The sequence below is a fragment of the Toxorhynchites rutilus genome, chromosome 3 (genome assembly GCF_029784135.1).
Source record: "Toxorhynchites rutilus septentrionalis strain SRP chromosome 3, ASM2978413v1, whole genome shotgun sequence".
In the NCBI taxonomy this organism is placed as follows: Eukaryota; Metazoa; Arthropoda; class Insecta; order Diptera; family Culicidae; genus Toxorhynchites; species Toxorhynchites rutilus.
The window spans coordinates 100,885,153-100,904,455 of NC_073746.1; the positions used below are offsets into that span (position 1 = coordinate 100,885,153).

Genomic DNA, 19,303 nt, shown 5'->3' on the forward strand with positions numbered 1-19,303 from the left:
TTACGCAAAAATTGCCGAATAATGAATAATAAATAATTAGCCTTGTACAGAATTTATTGAATTTTCAAAACTGCATTCTGATTTGGGAATAATTGTATCATTGAAAAAGTATTCATTAGAAAAAGGGAAATTTCTCATTCTATCAAAATATTTTCCTGTTGTGAAATAACCTACAGGAGAGTTTTTGGAATCAAATGAATGCTGATGGATAAGGTTAATTGGATTTTCTATTGACTTGGTTAATGAAACACTGCGTTAGTCTGCAAAATAAAAAAACAGATAAAATCGATTTTTTTCTTTCCAGTATTGTTATCCACTAAACCTATACACAAAAAATAGAAGTTTCAAGTATTACACTTCAAAACTTGAAGCTTCAAATGAAGCTATAAAATAATGTATATCCCATCTTCATGCCTTGGTTTTTGACAAAGTTACAGGATTTCTAGAATCACTTAAAAACTTCGACATCGCGCTCCGTTCCCATAATTTTTGTCGAGTGTAGAATCAACGACATAGTATTGCATACTAAGAATAAGATTTAGAGGCATAGTTTTATTTGAAAACTATTATCGAAGTATTATTTGAATCCTATTAATATTTTTTCCATGTGACATTACCATAATAGGTACTCTTATTACGAAACTCCAGGAACACTATTACCATAATGGGTACATGGGAGTGACATTTTCAAACATGTTTTTATACAATTTAGTCAATTAATAATCGAAATATCAGTGAAAATCTTCAAAAACAGAGTTCGAGCTGCTAGTAAAAGTTTAATTTTGTATACTTTTAAACTAAAATAGAGTATTTATTTGCAAATTTCTGAAAATTGGTGACATATCTCCTCCATAATTGGGTCACTTACCCTATATTACTGTATAATCATTGATATGCAGCACTAGAAATAGGGAAAATCCTAGAGGACGTTTAACTAAAAATTGGTTTTCTTAGGGGGGTAGTCTTACACCGTCTTTCCCTACTACGTTGAGAAGATGAACATTAGGAACGCTAGGGCCATTGAAGAAAATGGACAGTGTCGATTATTGTCTCTCCTTTGAATCACAATTTCTCGTGTCGCTGTGCAGTCGCCTACCATAATTCCAGCAGTGTCTTCAACAACAAGGGCATTGGATCTACACATGTGCTCTTCAGCCGGTGTTAATATAAATCCTGTATGTATCAGGAGTGAATATAATAGCGTGATTGTCACCTTACAATCCGAGTATGTGCGATTTAATGAATTTCCATAATATAGTGTGCTCATTCAGGAAGGCTTTCGATTCCCTGCTATGCGTTTGACTCTAGGCGAATTGAGGTTACTTGCGCATGTATGGATGAAGGTTCGATAAGGCGGACGTAGCGCAACAACTTTGTCAAAGACAGTTTTTGTCTAGAGAACTGTCGAGCTCTAATTGCTATTTTTCACTTAAGGGGGTATTCTAGTGTAGACACGAATTTAGGACGTTTTTACGAGCTCCGTAAAAATAAAACAAAGAGAATTTTTACGATCCATTCTATCATTATTTGTTCATCTATCTTTTAGCAATAAAAAAAATTGAACGGAGAAAAAAAAATCATAACTAGAATAGTTACAAGCTGATGAAGTGAGGGGATTCAAAAAAATCGTTATCGGAAACAAAAAAAAATCGAGGGGTTGTATCCGAGACACGACCGCTTAGGAAGGACTGCGGAAATACCCACTTCTGATTGGTCGAAATTGACGACACATGCGGCTGGTCTCTAACAGACATCAAAACCAAGCTGCCTAGGGGAAATCGGCATTGCAAATACATGAAAGAAGGGGAACTTTTGTTCCTAAAGCAATGTGTTCCCTAACAGAGACATCAAAGCCAAGCTGCCTGGGGGAAACCGGCATTGCAAATATATGCAAGTCGGGGGCATTTTTATATTGGAAGTAAGGTGAGTGATACGATTAATTCTAGCGAATAAAATTTAAATTTGGAACTTTAATGTTGGTTGCTTCGTGAAATTTCGTGTATTTTGAAAAATTTACCACAAGTGTAAATGTAAAATTGTATATGGTAGCAGTTGTGATAAAAATGACTTGATGTATGAAACGATTTATTTCAATTTTCATTTTCATTTAATTTTTTTCACTGATGAGAAAAATAGATAACTGTGTTCGGTATTGGTAATTATCTTATATTACTTTGGTGAGTTTTTTTTTCTTTATTTCATCCATACATAACACAGGAGGCGGTTTTCATCATAACTCGTTCCACTTCGGTATCTTTTATCTGATACGCACCATACAACAGCTGTTTACCATCCTTCTGTCATCATCACTCGGTAAACACTGGTGTAGTGAACAAACAATACCCAACAATCAAACAAAACGACCCTGATTCAGAGCTACCTAATCATTATCAAAGAGTTTAACGATGTGATTCTTCAAACATATCCAAAATCAACAGATAGCCTAACGGAATCCTACGTCAACTATGCGGTCGTGTCTCGGACACAACCCTCCTGTGACTTTTTTTTTAATTTGTTGGTTTATCATTTCGGATATTATTTGCGAATACGTCGAAATTTCATAAATAACTCTTTAGTAAAAAGAATCGGGGACCCTGAAAAGGTGTAATGGCTTGCGTGATTTTGTAGAATCTTTTCGAGAAGCAACGATTCTTTCTTGCCTTTGCGATAACAATACACTAATTGGTCATATGTCGCAATTTGTTTATTTATATCAATGCACGCATTACATTGAGTAATTAACGAGAGGCAACTTCCGTGCATCGCAATTCAACAAGCAGCAAACACGCGGCCAACAGATGCACTTCATAGAAATATTCGCTAGCGTTCACAGCTCGAGGGGAAACATAAAACACAAAACGAGCAGAATAAGTGACCTTTGTTGTTTCGGGCACAGAAAGATTCTGAGAATTTTCCTCAGAGGAGCTGTAATACTTATACGCTAGCGACAGTTTACTTACTATGCAAAGGTGGAATTTACTTCGTAAATATTTCGCTATCTTCGCTCTTTTCGCTATCCTCCTGCGTTGTTTCTATTCTAGCAGGTGCATAAGTTGCCCGTTATTGACAGCTCTGTTCGGGAAAGCATTCAAATGGACAGAACAAATGTATGGGGAAATGGGAATGCTTCCAATTTTCATAAATTTAAACCATATACAGACTATGGGATTATAATGCATACATAGCATATCAAAAAAATCTTAGAAAATTTTCGATTCGATTGGTATGCAAATCGTTAAAATCCTTCGGCAGCAAAAATCGTTATAAACGTTAACTTTATTTCATAAAAACGTGACCTGTTCTCTGATTTGGCACCCTTAATGAAAGACGTAGTCCTACGTCAAAAAATCTATATCAGTGAAGATGCAGCTATCGCATGAACCTCGGACAACTCAAAAACATCATTTTTGAAAAATGGCGGTCGCTTGAAAAACAAAATGCGGTTTAAAACATTTTTTCCTGCGTTTCCTGATTTTTCAAAAATAGTTAAATTTAAAAAACATAATTTTTTTAGAGGTTCGTGCGATAGAGAAGTGCATGCAGATTGTATTCATATAGATTCGTCATGAATCGGCTCAGTAGAACTTGAGATATCGTGTACGCCAGTTTGGAAGAACTACACCCAAAGTTAATTTTTAGCACATGTTCAGGCATCCCGATTTATTACATTAAATGAGCTGAAAGATAACAGAAAATGTTCTACTCCCCAATACATGTATATCATTTGTATAATATATATGCTAGAGCCAATCTGAGCGAGCGAAACAGGAAACACATTTAAATGAAAGCATATGAAATCTTTTCGTATAGTTTGCCAAATACACGGCCCAGACAGAGAAAGATATATTCTCGTTCATGTTCTTCTTTATCATCTTAGAAAACACCTTCCAACTTCATTTTATGATGAGGTTTAATATTATCACGCTCCTTTATAATAGCGCTGGCAGCTATATGGATAGCGTGGTCGTGTAAAGTATGGCTTTAACTAGGTGAATAATGGAAATTTCGATAAGTCCTTTGTAGAGTATATTCTTGAATGCCTAAACTGCAGAAATATGAAGGAATTTTTTTTTTTTTGATTTTTTGCATATTTCTAGACTAGAATACTGCCTTAAATGCACCTCCTGGACCATTGTGCATTGGTTAAACAATGAAATCCAACTGAATTTATTTACTCTAGTTTAAGGTTTCGAGGTGCTTTAGAATGCAAGATTACCACTTGCTTTGATACACGGTATCACTTAGACAAAAGCCACAAAAGTAATCCTTCGGCAGTAAGTTTGTATGAGCATCCTCAACACCGAACAAATTCAAATTCATTCATCTCGCCAAATAACCCCGACCCGCTCTAACGTACGATGTCCCGATTGGGATGAACACTGACCCAATAACGCTCGCGCAAATTCTCTCATCTCGGGGAGAACGGAGAAACATCCTCCGGCTGGAGAGACATTCTGACACTCTTGCACCCAGCATCCCTCTTTGTATTCGATGATTCCCGATGATGGCGACGATGATGGTTGATGCTGTGAGTTTTGTGTGGTGCATGTTGCTCGCACATGTTGGGCGGCTCTAGCGGGACACTTTCGGCTATACCTCACCGTCGCTGCATTGGCCTAGGCTCAGTCTGGCTCCAGACATCACCGCGGATGGTGGAGCATTTTTCTCGCGCTGCCTGACAGGATCGGATCGCTGGGAAATTCTTCGCTCGGTGCCAATAGGCGATTTTTGGTGTGTGTGATTCGGTGAGGGGTGAGTGTTCTCAGCGTGAGCGCCGAGACTTCGAGATAGTCTCGAGTGTTGCGGTGTTTCACTGACTTCAAGAGGCGCGGAACTGTAAACAAATTTCCCCGTCATCGGCGGGCAGTGCAGAAACTAGTGCCGAGACTAGCTAGTGGCTTAGCGGCAGTCACGTTCTTTGATGCTGGGCTTCGAACCGAGAGTCACGAGACGCGCGAGGATTCGTTCGGTACGTTCTGGAACGGTTTCTACCGAGTTGTGTTGAAAACGAAAAGCTTTGTGAACACGGAAAGCTATTATCCGTAGGCGCGGATTCGAGCTGCCGGAAGTGTGGCGAAATCCGAAGGCGGGCTGTGTAAAAGGTGTTCCCCTCCCTCACGTTGGAAGCACAATAATAATTCACTTTATATTGTTATCGCTCGGGAGAGAGAAGAGGCTTTCGAGGGGGGAGTTGTGGGCGATTTTTCGTACTCCTGCCAACTACCGGAGAAAGGCTTGTTAGTGCCGCGAATCTCTTAGCCTAAGGGAAAAGGGCAAACACCCAAGCAGTATATTTGTCTCGTTCGGCGTGGGACTTGTTGTGTACGAGTGTCACGGGTATCTGAGTATATACACGGAACACTGTCTACATATTAACATCATTACTGTGTGGCTGAGTTGTGCCCGGAATCGGAGTTCCGGGAAGAATAGATGTTACTGCCAGGAGGTACACGTGGATCAACGGTAGTGTATTTTTGTGTATGTATATAAATTCGGTGTAAGTTGTGTGGAGAACATTGCTACATTGCGAGCGAAACCCTGAATAAAATATGCACATTCGGTGTGGGAATCATTGTGTAATCATATCCACATCTGTGCGCAATCGAGTCTGTGCCGGTTTATATATGTGTGGGGGTGTGAAATTGTGGCAATAATCGTCGTGCGATGATAATGTGCCAAGCTATTTAGCATATTAATTTTTCTCTGAATAATACTCAACACGACTTGAGGAGTCGCAAGTACGTGTAAGAGTGACAAGTCCCCGGGAAACGACCTGAATTACACAGCAGAAAGATTAAGTGGTGGGAAGCATTTAATAAAAGTCATAACTTAACACTTTCCCCCTCCCCCGTACAAGTGTCAGTGTTGTGTCGGAATGAAAAGCACTCAAGTGGGCTGTCCTATAATCACGAGCATGATTAAAATGTGTGTCGCCGAGAAGGAATCGCTCCTCCTGTAATAATGGTCTTCTGGTGGGGTGGCTAGGAGAATCATTCGAAGTAAGAACGAATCAAAGACGACACCACCACTCAGCGACAGTGCAAGGCCATAAAAGTCTGGGAAAGGAGGCAATAAACATAAAACCGTAAGGGTGTCCTTCCGCCCGGCCCAAGTTTAAGCAGCTGATCTGTTCGTTTCGCCGTAGTTTTAATCTTTAAACGTCGGCTGCTGGTGTCCGGTGAGAAGAAGTGACTGAAGCACTAAAAGCGTCTCAGCCTGGAACAGATTTGCGCTGGCAGGCGGAGGTTTCTGGACTACTGATGCCCAGTCGTTGTTCCGCCATCAACAAGGATTACACGCGATAATGCAGTGGACCGTTATTTCGGTGTTTTTACGAGCACTTTTCGGATTTTTCGGCTGTGAACGTAAGGGAGGACGGCACTAAAAATCAACGACACACAACGCCAACGACGAAAGCCAACGTGTCGAATTGGTGGCCCATGGTGAGGATTGAGGCTAGAAACGAGCGCGAAAAGGTGAGTGAATGAATCCTTGGACAAAACGAGGGTGGTGGGGTGACGTTGGGTAGCATCTATCGACAAGGCGGAAAGCCAATCGGCCCAACCTATGTTTAGAGTAGAAACGCACATTTTTTGGGACATTTAACTGCGTGTCTGTCGGTTCGGTCGGTTTCCGAAGCGGTCGTATGTTTGAGATAAGGATACGAATGCATGAGAAGAACGTTGTTTCTGGGGTTTTATTGCTACACCATACAATTGGCTTGGTAGACAGAGAGTGAAGGCCATTAAAACGATTGAAATCAAAGGAGTTCTTGTCGGAGCCCACGAGTGGGGATGATTTGGTTTGACAATACGTTTAGAGATAATGATATTTGGAACACGCAACACATACATATCTGAGTATAATTTGGATGGGATCTAGTCCTTTCAATAAAAGTTGTATTTATAACAAGTTCTCATAATTCTGCTTTAAATTAAAGTTCCTCAGGGCAATGAGAAATCAGCGGAACATATTTTTCAAAGAGACTTGGATTACAGTTCTCGAATTTCTTCCATCTAAAATTAATTCGGTGTTTATGATCTATTTTCATGGCTATTTTGACGTAGTACTACGTCTTTAATTTCTATATAGGGAAGTCACTGTACGAAAAATGTAACGAAGATATCAGATTTCAAATGCATATTACGAAAAATTGTTATTGCGTTATTGCTATATATTTAATGCATTGTTTCAATTCATGTGTAATATTTTTATACTTTCTGTTAATCAGAAAAAAACTGGAAGGAGCGGAGACGATTCATTGATGGTGTAAACGAAAATTCTTTTAGTGAAAAAGCAAATTGAGAAAATGTTTTTTCGTTGCTTTCAATCCAGGACATGAATAGCTGTGAATCTCTAACACTATCATACCCACAACAAATTTTGAGAATCGCGTAATCTCGAGCAAATCGCGTGAAAAAATCGCGCAACTTTGAGTAAATCGCGTGAAAAAATCATGCAAAAAATAAATCGCGTAAAAAATAATTCGGGGTATTTTGTTCAAGAATTTGGAAAAAAAATACGTTTTCGAGAAGATTGAATTAAATTTTAGAAATAATTTTTTTTCAGTGTTATTTTGAAAAAATAATTTTCTTCCCACACCGAGATGTGTCAATCATGTAAGATAAATGAAAGACAAAGGTGACCAATCGATTAATATTTCTGAAAGGACGGTTAAATCAATAAAAATAGGAATATCTATCTAAAGCTTTCTTCGACAGTTTACTATTAAAAATAGAAAGTATTAATAATTAATGGTTCAGGATTATTTCCACCTCTACAACTCTTATAACGCGTGAAATGGAAGTGAGTCTAGATTCAGTTATCTGTTACTTTCTAGAAGCTTTGCGTTACTCAAACCTGTATTTTTGACGTTGGCGTTTAGCGTTACGTTATCTGTGAACTGCGTTTTGTAAGTTAAACTGTTTGTAACAGATATTTTTTGGTAACCGCAATGAATACTTAGCACTTATGACTAGAAAATCTATTTAACATTATTCAAATCATACCACACATAACGAAAGTACTTTTAGGCGTTTTTAATTTACACAACAAAAACTTTCAAATCTAGACAAAATAGGGATGTATTCGACAGTATAAGCGCGTTTGTGTACTTTACATTCACTACGGGTTTTCGCTGTTTTAGATTTATTCTAACGTTGACCCATTCATATGCAACGGATCTTTTCCCATGGAATCAAACTAGATGGAGTAGTGCGCCACGCTACAACTGAATATCAGAAAGATATGAAACTCATTCAGATTTATCCAAACACTATGATGAATGAAATAACAAATAGGTGACAAAACAAATTATATGGTAAATTTAAAAAATTGTAGGGGGTTGTATCTAGGACACGACCGCATATTTTCGACGTAGAACTATCCAATTATATTATGCAATCCACTTGTTTACCACTTCGAATATTGTTTTAGAATGCATCGAAATTTTTGTAACAGATTATGTTCTTCTTTACAAATAAATTTGACGAACGTCCTTTTACGTCTGATACCTACCAAAATATTTGAACGGAAAAGTTGTAAAATGATCATTGTGTTTTACTTTTCCCTCTGATATTATTTCACATCTCATGTTTTCGTAGTTCTCGAACCGCGTAAGTTCATTCACCTCTAGTATCTGAAATGACGATTTGCTCAGGCTAAAAGTACGTTTTAGAGAAAAATATTCCGGTCTGCTCAACGACAAGCGAGTACAAAAGTACTCAACACCAAAAAATACCCCCGACATGCATTTATTTGCAAAGCGGCTTCTCCCATGCACACTTTTGCACAATTTTGAAGTCCGTGTTAGAGAAACACAACTCAGTGGGAAAAAATACCCCCGACTTGCATGTTGTGACAAAGCGGATTCCTCCAGGCACATTGATTTTGAAGTCCGTGTTAGGGAAACACAGCTCGATGGGAACAAAAATACCCCCGACTTGTATGTACATTTGCAATGCGGATTTCCACAGGGACTTCGATTTTGAAGTCTGTGTTGGGGAAACCGTAAATCGGGCCAATCAAAACTTGGCAGACTTGAGGCTTTAAGATAACGCTTGACATTTTACAGTTATTCAATTGTTCATCGCATGAAAAATAACTTTTATTAATTGTGATAGACGCGTAGAAATATTTCCTATCAATTGAGGCAAACATCTTTCCGATCTGTTAAGAAATGTTCGAGTTATAAGCATTCGACATACGGATAGGGTTAGCACACAAATCGGCAGAACAAATGTATGGGAATAATGATAATCACGTTATTGCCCACAATCCAGATAAAACACTAACTGGAGAATATGTGTGCAGATCCAATGTGCATATTGTTGAAGACTATGCTGGAATCATAGTAGGTGACTGGACAGCGACGTGAGAAATTGTGATTCGAAGATAAAACAATAAAATGGAGTTTTTCGGCGTCATACACTGTTCACCATATTCTTCAATGGCCCCACCTTCTCAACGTAGTATTACTCGCGTCATTTTAAAATATTACCTAGTTGAGATTTTTATGATAAGCAGCACACCTTGAATATGTTCTGAGTGACAGGCTTTAGAATTTATCTGACCACAGTGCAAGGCAGAAGAAAATTCTTTGACAGAAAATCCCCCAGTCGTTCTGACTTCATTCATTATTTCTTATTTTGAATTAATATTTATGAACATGCAGTAAGAGGAGGCGAAACAAACAAGAGAGTGGAGAGAGCTTGATGATTTTTTTGTGTGTCGTATGATAATTCGGCGCCAGGACACTGTAATTCTACGATGTCGTGGACAATGCCAACAATTCATGATCGACATGTACGCAAAGTTAGAGAGTGAACGACTGCGATTCCAACGACACAATAAACAGGAGCGATGTAATGAAGAATACATTTACTTGCGAGAAGCACGGTGTTCAAACAGAAAATATTCACGTATTCGGTCTTATACGTTGCTGAATGTATTCAGTTGAATGGTAAACGTGAGGATTATATCATACACATATTTTAAGTTTGTTTAGTGGAAAATACGCTCGAAGAAATCGTTAATGTAATTTTCACTGATCCTTCTACTGATCAACTACTAACCCGTATTCTGAAATCCGATCGAATTAGAATTAATCAAGTCCAGTCGAGTCGTGCAAATGTGGAAACCTTGCCATATTTTCATAACAAAAATCATAAATGAAAATCAGCTCTCCCGTCTGTGTCCTATGTTACAGAGTAACACATTCACTGCAAGTGGCGAAAAATTGTTGACTAAGATGCAAGGAAATTTTTGACTGAGATGCAAGGAAATTTATAGAAAAATGGATGAGTCAGGATCAGGGCTATGTCTTCTGAGTATTTGAATACTTTGAAAAATTATTTGGGCAAATCTGAGTCGACTAGACTTGAGTTGAATGGATTTCAGAAATTGCGGGTTCGATGGCCGTTTTGGTCGGGGGAATTTTTCGTGGAAGAAATTTTCTCCGACTTGCACTGTGGTCACGCGTGTTCTGGAGCTTGCCACTCAAACACACATTCAAGGCGTGTTATTTGGCATAGAAATATCAATTAAGTATCAATAAAAATATTCACTTGATCTCCATCAAAGAATGGACCGTCATCATACTCAAGTTCGGAAAGATACGACATGAACATCTTGATTGCGTTGATAATTCTGAATTGCTTCGCAACGATATTGCGGTGCGACATTTTTCTTCTTAACATATTAAGGATCGCTCACGAGTTTTCTCGTGTTTCGCGTTCCGTCTGTTACGGATGGATCACGAATAACCCATGTTTTCTACACTTGATGGTATATCCTTCGTCTGCCAAGAATATAACAAGGCCTACCGATGGCTCGCCTTCGTCTTATCTTTGCGGCCCCTAATATGTTAATAAGAAACAAAAGTCACGAGCGTTTCACGTTTGTTTATCGAATGACAATGCGCACCGTCATTTCCGGCAGCATAAACATCAAACACGCTTTCGTTAAAATGGTCACACTCATCCTATTTTATCGATCAAATTCAATTAATTTTATGAATCGTTAGAGCATTCAAACATACTTTCGATACATGAGTTATTTTTTTATTCAACAACCAAAATATTCACTAGAAATTATTTATATGGCAGAACAACGTTTGTCGGGCCAGCTAGTATAAATATAAAAGCTTCGAAAAAAGAAAAAAATATCATTAACATCGAGCTATGCCTAATGTTGGAAACTAATTTCAATGATGTTTGTAATTTATAACAACAGATTCTTTGTTTTAAAACGTTTAAAAATCTGTAAAAACAGATTAATTTGAAATTTTTGTAATCCTGGTTCTACCTTCGATAGTTTCTAATAATTTTGGAGCGAAAAACAGTCATTATTTCCTCTTTACGGCATCTGGAGGCTTTACTCTTCTTAAAAAGCATCCAAATCCTAATTGGAACAGACTGTATGATGGTATGTATGAAACGACGTTTTCGTTGTGAGAACTAAACTAGAACTGCTTTATTTCAATTCATAACTTCTATTCATAACAATAACAATAACAGTAACCTGTTCCGACACAGGCGAGTTTCCAGTGTTGTTTTCCCTACTCTGCTGGTTATTCACATTTAGCGTATCTCGTTGCAAAGTGAGCCTGAATATAAGGATAATATCAGTTCGGCTGAAAAGTTCATAAGGTTGACGTCTAGATGGCGCCTAGATGGATACGTGTCAAAATTTGACAGCAATCGATCGATTGGTTCGTGAGTTACAGCATTGAGAGTGAAGCAACTTTTGTTATTGTGAAAAACAGGAAGTGGGTTATATCTATGGTATAACCGCAAGGGTGACGTAGGACTATCGTTGATTTAGAGATCATTTGTTTGAAGTTGAATCTAAATCCATCCTGAATGAATGAATAAATAAATATTTGGGTGACTTCAAAAACGAGAGTGTTACTTTGAAGACTCAAGGTTTTATGCATCCAATATTGGATACAAAAAACCTTGTTCTGAAGAATAATCTTCAGAAGCTTTCCTGTTAACTGCACTTGATTGACAAATCACAAAACCAAATGTATGTGGTCGCAGTATTATATGGATAGAAAACATTAAAATAAACTCGCTTGAATGTAATTTTCAATTCCAAGGGGAACTGGCAGATTATTTTTCAGCAACGATCATTTCTTTCCAGGTTTCCTCTCGATAACCAGCAAACGAAAAGAGTTGCGCGCGTGTATGTGTGTGTGTGTGTGGCGGCTGCTTCTATGTATTCCCGAGGAACCGTATTTCGATGCTGATACTCTCTTGGTCACCTTCACTTCTCCTTCTGATCGATCGGCTTTTCTGCGCTCCCTCACAGTTAAAACAAACTGATTGCATTTCAGGTCAGGTCAAGCCAAGTAATGAATACCTCGATGCCTCGCAGTTCAGCTCGTTCAGTAACGATGTTGTCTTGTCGATGTCCTCAGGCGTCGTGCACAAATTACGTAACGCAAAAATCCGAATTTTGAACCTCCCCCCCTTTCGTAACGCAATTTCCTATCTCTAATAAACAGAAAGTAACGCAACATCTAACCCCTCCCCCCTTATCACGTTACGTAATTTGTGCACGACGCCTCACGAAAAATAAATGGGTTTCACCACCAGAATATCATTTCAGTATGCTTTTCGTGCGTGATTGAATCGAGAGAAGGTGTGGTTTACGATGGCAATTTGGAAGGCAAACTGGAGGAGAATGAACTCTCTGAGTATGAAAATTTCGGCGACTGAGCAATAATCGATTGAAAATTATATAATTTTGGCGATACGAAACATTTTCCGTTTTTCATGTTATGAATCCATTATTGGATACGAAAATATCCTACTGATGGGAAAGAATAATCTTCAGAAGCTTTCCAGCTAATTACACTTGATTGAAAAATTACGAAATCAAATGTATTTGGTCGCTGTGTTCGCCATATAATTAGAAAACATAAAAATAAACTCTTTCGCATGGATGTATTCTTCAATTCCCAGGGAACTGGCAGATTATTTTTCAGCAACGATTAGATCTTTCCGGAATTTTCTCGATGCTGTATGGCATCCAAACGAAAATTCTCGTTTCAGTTTGGCCTGCAAAAAACTTTTCTGAACTCTAATCCATCAAATTTGGAGCCCTGAAAAGGGCCGTTGATTATATGCTAAGCTAATATAGCACCCTCTCCTTGGATTCGACGGGCCAGCTGAATGTCCTTGGGCATGATGTGACGCGTTTTACGTGGATAGCACACAAATTTGTATCTTCGAATTAGCCTCCTGCAGCGTCATAACCGCGGAACTTTGGAAGCGCAAGTCGGTTTTGAAGTCCTGAGCAATTCCACGATCCAAAAGCTGCAAAGGTAGCTTGCGGATCAGCAATTCGGTCGACTTCCGATAGCGATGAATTTCACGCAAAGTTCCCGGTCGATAGCGATGTGGCTTCTTCACCTATCCTGCGGCTGGTGCGCTTCTCCGAGCTGCTTTCGTGTGCCTTACCACTGAAAGACTAACCTGCTATCTGCTTGGTCCCAAACAAACGAGTCGTCACGGTGCGAGAGTAGAGTAAGAAATGAACGAAAGCAAAGGAAGCGTCATTTTATAACCTGTTTTCGAAGCTATCATTAAGCTATTGAAACAATTTTCCGACTCAATAAATAGCAATCATATAACTCTTGGACATTTTATCTTTTGTATGAAATGATTATCACCGTTCCGTTGATCCGAAGCAGAATGAATCACGCTTAAAGAAGGAATGGATTTTTTCTTGGAATTTACTCAGCAAAAATAATGCCCTATCCCAACACTTAAAAACGACAAACGGTAAACAGTTTCATCAACGTGATTTCTTCGATATGGGGATATATTCACTACATCATGTCATGTATTTCATATTCTTCATTATGAAATCCATATCCATGGCACCTATCGGTATCAAATTATCATCGACACCACGATTTTCGCTAAATGCTCCTTTCAGTTCGGCCTGTAAAAAACTTTTCTGAACTCTAATCCATCAAATTTGGAGCCCTGAAAAGGGCTGTTGATTATATGCTAAGCTAATATAGCACGCTCTCCTCGGATACGATGGGCCAGCTGGATGTCCTTGGGCATGATGTGACGCGTTTTGCATGGATAGCACACAAATTGGTATCTTCGAATAAGCCTCCTGCAGCGTCATAACCGCGGAACTTTGGAAGCGTAAGTCGGTTTTGAAGTCCTGAGCAATTCCACGAACCAAATGCTGCAAAGGTAGCTTGCGGATCAGCAATTCGGTCGACTTCTGATAGCGACGAAATTCATGCGAAGTTCCCGGTCGATAGCGATGTGGCTTCTTCATGCTTCCTGCCTTAGTCCCGATGAAACGAGTCCTCACGGTGCGAGAGTAGAGTAAGAAATGAACGAAAGCAAGGGAAGTGTCATTTTATAAAACATAAAAGAATCGAATGTAAACCCCACCCTCTTTATTATATAAGCTTACTGTATACTCACGAATATAATAAGGGTGGGATTTAGATTCTATACTTTTATGGTTTATAAAATGACGCTTCCTTTGCTTTCGTTCATTTCTCACACTACTCTCGCACCGTGAGGACTCGAGCTCGTTAGTCTTTCGCAGACAGCTCGTTAGTCATTCGGTGGTAAGGCACACGAAGTCAGCTCGGATAAGCGCACCAGTAGCAGGATAGGTGGAGAAGCCACATCGCTATCGACCGGGAACTTCGCATGAAATTCGTCGCTATCAGATATCGACCGAATTGCTGATCCGCAGCTACCTTTGCAGCATTTGGTTCGTGGAATTGCTCAGGACTTCAAAACCGACTTGCGCTTCCAAAGTTCCGCGGCTATGACGCTGCAGGAGGCTTATTCGAAGATACCAATTTGTGTGCTATCCATGCAAAACGCGTCACATCATGCCCAAGGACATCCAGCTGGCCCATCGTATCCGAGGAGAGCGTGCTATATTAGCTTAGCATATAATCAAAGGCCCTTTTCAGGGCTCCAAATTTGATGGATTAGAGTACAGAAAAGTTTTTTACAGGCCGAACTGAAAGGAGCATTTAGCGAAAATCGTGGTTTCGATAATAATTCGTTACCGATAGGTGCCATGGATATGGATTTCTTAATGAAGAATATGAAATACATGACATGATGTAGTGAATATATCCGAAGAAATCACTTTGGTGAAACTGCATTATAAAATTATTTGTGTACGAATGCCGCAATCGATAGTCGACTCTAATTTGCGCTGGGTAATTTCCTCGGAGGACTCGATTCCTCCTTTGAACATTAATAATCTCTTTCTGGCAAAACGATGTGGTATGAATCACATTATTTGAATGATAGAATGAAGAAGTTTTCTGCCAATTTCCTTCAACCTCCAAACGTATCTTTCTCCCGTTTGTCGTTTTCGCGTTCGCTAATCCTTTCTCACAACAACCATTTCTCGTTTGAGAAATTGTTGAGTAAACATTGTTTGCCAGTGCGCGTAGAGCGGGAATTCCTAAAGATTCATTGCACCTCTAATAAATTGCCGAAAGACGTGGTCTTACGTTGATCGCACTTGATTAAAAAAATCCAAAACGAAATGTATTTGGTCGCAGCATTATATGAGTAGAAAGCAAATAATCGCTCGAAAATAAATGACTTGATTTTCGCGATGTGAAACATTTTCCGTTTTTCATGTTATGCATCCAATATTGGATACGAAAATTTCCACTGATGGGGAAAAAAATATTCAGAAGCTTTCCTGTTAATTGCGATTGATTGGAAAATAACAAAACCAAATGTATTTGGTTGCAGTGTTATATGGATAGAAAACATTAAAATAAACTCTTTCGCATGAATGTATTTTTCAATTCCTAGGGGAACTGGCAGATTATTTTTCAGCAACGATGATAGCAACGAGAATTCCACGCGTGTATGTGTGTGTGTGTGTGTGGCGGCTGCTCCGATGTTTCAAGCAGAACCGTGGCATCACTCTCCTTCTGATGGATTCCCTTCTGGCCTTAGGTGCACATACAGGCTCTTGGTGACACCGTTCATCCGCGCTTTCATGATAAACGAAAATAGCTTCACAACACAGCGACAACATGCTCCAATCGCTGTTCAATCATAACTGAGGGTGTTTACGAGCAGCGCTCGCTTATATACCGATTGGTGATTTCAATAGCCTGTTTTGAAAGCAATTTTAAGACTATTGAAACAAGTTTTTGGATGAAAAAGTAACAAGTATATGACGCGTAGACATTTTATCTTTCAAATGAAGTGTTTATCATACCATTTCGTTCAGTTGTTTAAGAGCTATTAACGCTCAAAATCTCGGTCTCCAGCGTAACGCTTTCGTTCTCGAAACTTTGGTTTTACACCCCGGTATAGAAATGAAAGACGTAGTCCTACGTCAAAAAATGGAAAAATCACAAATCAATGAAAACTATGGCAAAATTGCATGAATTGGGCTTCAAATTGCGTCCGCATCCACCGTATTCTTCAGATTTGGCCCCCAGCGACTATTTTCTGTTCGCAGACCTGAAGAGCATGCTCGCTGGAAAGAAATTTAAGACCGTCGATGAAGTGATTACCGAAACTGAGGCGTATTTTGAGGAAAACCCGAAAGAGTACTATAAAAATGGTATCAAATTGCAAGATCGCTATAATCGCTGTATCGCCCTCGGAGGCAATTATGTTGAATAATAAAATTGAATTTTGCAGAAAAAAGCTTTACTGCGATACCACTTTTTCCTCATAACTTCACTAACACTTTTCTTCATAAAACGATGTTTCTTCGGAAAAACACAAAAAAGTTATTGTTTGTTCCCAGCTTTTGAAAAACAACATCATGCTCAATTGTTGTTATTCTAGGCATAACTGTCCCACCATATATTTTTTTTGTAGATCCATAATGAATCGGTTCAAGTACAAGAATTTTATGTTATGGTTTCGGCAGGGCTAATACACTCATTTCTGTTTTGGAAAAACGAATTAATTCTCAAACAAATAAAAAAAAGCTTAGCAGAAGAGGTGTACATCTTGTTAGTAAATGCCTAATAACAATGCGATTTATTTTCTGCAAAGTTTTTGCAGATCACTCCCTTCTTCATAAAACAATGTTTTTATGCATAATATTTCGGAAAAAAAACTCAAAAAAGCTTATTGTTTATTCACAGTATTTAAAAAAACAACATCAAGTTCAATTGTCCTGTGTTGATTTTCTAGGCACAACTGTCTCACCATTAATTTTTAAGCCCGTAACCTGGATTAATTGATTCTAGTGAAGGGATCTTTTCACATTTCATCAAACAATAGTTCATTCCTTCTAAAAAAAACCCACTGTATTACTAAACTGAAATGCTTAAAGCTTCTGGTAGACAAATATGGTAGAAATCTTTGATTGCGTTTTTCTCAGTTGCTGATTTTGGAACATAGGACAACTATGCGTAGAACGGCAGTGCGTAAAAAATTAAAAATATTCTTCCACCTTCGCAGTTCGCTTTTCTTAGAGGCGAAGGATACTGTCTTCATCAGAATTTGATATTCTTTGTACAGTAAGCAGCAGATTGGTATCAATGTTCCTCTGTATCAGCTCGGAGCGCTTGATTCATTTTGACGTAGGACTACGTCTAACCGGAAGATATAGGGGGTGAAATGGAAATCTAGGCACTGAACAAGTAGGAAAAAATGCAAGATTTGGAACGCTTATAACTCGAGCATTTCTCAATAGATCGCAAAGGTTTTTGCATCAATTGATATGAAATATATCTACGCATCTATCATAACGAATAACATTTCATTTTTCTTGAGATAAATAATTGAATAATTGTGAAATATCAAGCATTGTCAAAATGCACTATGTGCCAATTTTTGATTGGTCCATTTTGTGCTCCTCAAATCGTACCGACCAAAACGGGCAACCAGAGTAGCAGCGAAATAGAATGAAGCACGATTGGAAAGGAAAAAGAAAAAAATGAACGAAACATTCGTCGCAGTCTCACACACGCGTAATTCTCGAGCCAGCCAGTCAGCTTAAAAATCCCCGCTCCGCTGCCGTAACGATCATTCTCATTCAAACCGTACACCACATCGGTTCGCATCACAACACATCAACAAACCAACCCAAGCAGCCATGTCTGGACATGGTAAAGGAGGAAAAGTGAAGGGAAAGGCAAAATCCCGCTCGAACCGTGTTGATCTGAAGTTCCCCGCAAGGGTAGCTAGGCCGAGCGCGTTAGTACCAGTGCACCAGTCCACTTAGCCGGCGTTATATAGTTTCGGCCACCGAAGTGATCGAGTTAGCTGGCAAAGCTGCTCGCGACGATAAGAAAACCCGCATTCGGAACAGAACACATTCGGTTCGGTGGACATCAAGACAACAGGCAGTTTTAGTGAGTGGCGAGTGGCAAACGCAATCGCAAAACGGCATCAGGTAGCAGAAGAAAAAAGTTTGTTCTTTATACAAACTGCTTTGGTGGCAAATCCAGAACAAGGCGGCTACTAAGTACTAAGTTTTCTGAATTGGAACCATTTCATAAAACAAGGCGCTTTTCAGGGCCATTAAACCTTCCAAAAAAGAGTTTAGGAAATACAGTTCAATGTTTTCTAAAACATTATCCAAAATAATAATAAAACACAAATTGATTTTTTCATAATTTGTTTGCCAGGATCTGATGAGTATGTGAATTTGGCAGTTGTTCTGAGAATATTGATAGTTGGGGACTTTCCTGATTATTGAAAGTACAGTAATTTACTATTAGTTCGACATTTAGCTAATTGGACGGACATGTAATGCGACTTATTTAGTTGGACATTTTTGTAAACATAGAGATCCAGATTATGACCCCACATTGAAAGTCGACACTGTACCACTGTCATCGCAAATGTTCAATTACAGGTTAAAATCGCCTCCAATGCGACACTGAGTGGCGCTTCGGCACGTCGCATTGAATGTAATTTACTGTACAACATGTCACAAAGCTGGATGGGAAGAAATTTTCCAACTGTGAAAGCTGTGGCGAGTGGCAAACGCAATCGCTAAACAGAAAGGTTTAGCCGAGCAAGATGGGGATATCGAGTGATAACAAAACAATAAACTTTTCAGATTGAAGATAATTTTGTGATCCTGAAAAGGACCCTTTTTAGCTTGCATGTGAATCCAACGAGCGAACAAATCGTAATGAATGTATTTTTTTACCATCGCTCCCTTTTAACGCTCATTCGTTCGTCTCGTTGGACTCGCCCATCTGGCTGAGTCTGCCGATTTGTCTCTATCCTGTGAGTGTGTACCGCTAGAGTATAAAACGCGCGGACCCCAAAAAAATATCTTATTTTCTTTCAAACCG

General features: G+C 38.9%; 1 protein-coding gene across 1 annotated transcript in view; it reads left to right on the forward strand.

Moving 5' to 3' along the window:
* Positions 1-4,659: 4,659 nt before the first annotated feature.
* Positions 4,660-19,303, forward strand: part of LOC129780377 (uncharacterized) — a 270,544-nt gene continuing 255,900 nt past the window's right edge. The window contains exon 1 of the mRNA XM_055788571.1: positions 4,660-6,476. The gene's annotated coding sequence lies outside the window, so the exon portion shown is untranslated. The remainder of the gene's footprint in view (positions 6,477-19,303) is intronic.